Raw genomic sequence first — 1,536 nt, 5'->3', positions numbered from 1 at the left:
TTACATGTAGTAGTACAGGATTTGTTTTGGAAATTTTATATGTAAATTTTGTACATATGGTAATCCTTGTACTAGTGGGACCTTTTGATGTAATCCATGTTTCTATGTAATGAAATATGTGTTTTATGCAAATGTGGWGTATGGGGGTGTTACAATTGATAATCGCGACTTATGTGCTTCTGCTAAAACAACATCTCGCATGCCGCCAAGTTTAGGGACCCAGATTCGAGTCTTAAAGACCTTCAAGCCACGTCGATCTTCAGAGAGAGAATCAATGTATCCTACCATTCGTTCTACTTTGACATTCTTAGGCTTCAAAGCCTTAATCTGCCATTTCCGAATCTCATCAAATAGATTATATTTAATCGACGTGTGAGTGATAGAGTAGCATAGAAGTCTAGAACGTGTCTTCCTACTCAGAGCATCTGCCACTACATTGGCTTTACCCGGATGATATAGTATCTCACAGTCGTAATCTTTGATGAGTTCCAATGCACGTTGCTGACGCATGTTTAAGGTTTGTTGATCAAATAAATACTTTAAGCTCTTGTGGTCAATATAAAGTTGACACTTTGTACCATAGAGATAGTGTCGCCAAAGCATCAAAGCAAAGACCACTGATGCTAATTCAAGATCATGAGCAGGATAGTTCTTCTCATAATCTTTCAATTGGCGAGAAGCATATGCAATCACCTTGCCTCGTTGCATCAAGACACATCCAAGACCGAGTCGAGATGCATCACTATATACTATAAAGTCTTCGTCACCCTCAGGTAGAGCAAGTATAGGCGCGTGTGTCAAACATTCCTTTAAAGTTTGAAATGCTCGATCTTGGGCCTCATCCCATTCAAATTTAGCATCTTTACGAGTCAAAGAGGTTAGTGGTACTGCGATCTTAGAGAACTCCTTGATAAATAGTCGATAGTATCCTGCCAGACCCAGAAAACTCCAAACTTCCGAAGCGTTCTTTGGTTGCTCTCATTCTTGAATTGCTTCGATCTTGGCTGGGTCTACAGAAATACCGTCTTCGGATACGGTATGCCCCAAGAATTGTACTTGGCGAAGCCAAAATTCACATTTCGAGAATTTTGCATAGAGTCGTTCTTTTCTCAACAATTCTAGCATTTGACGTAAGTRTGAAGCGTGTTCGTTTTCGGACTTTGAGTAAACTAAAATATCATCGATGAATACGATCACGGACTTGTCGAGCATAGGATAGCATACTCGATTCATTAAATCCATAAACGATGCAGGTGCAATTGTAAGTCCGAATGGCATTACAAGGAATTCGTAATGCCCATATCGGGTCCGAAAAGCAGTCTTGGGTACATCGTCCTCCCGTACCTTGAGTTGGTGATAGCCAGACCGTAAGTCGATTTTAGAAAAATATCTTGCTCCTTGCAACTGATCAAAAAGATCGTCAATTCGCGGTAATGGATATTTGTTCTTTATAGTTACCTTGTTAAGCTCACAGTAATCTATACACATCCGGAAAGTTCCGTCTTTCTTCTTAACGAACAGGACTGGAGCACCCCA

Source organism: Cynara cardunculus (assembly GCF_001531365.2).
Source record: "Cynara cardunculus var. scolymus isolate 2C chromosome LG 16, CcrdV1, whole genome shotgun sequence".
NCBI classification, from domain to species: domain Eukaryota; kingdom Viridiplantae; phylum Streptophyta; class Magnoliopsida; order Asterales; family Asteraceae; genus Cynara; species Cynara cardunculus.
This window is presented reverse-complemented; position numbering follows the sequence as displayed.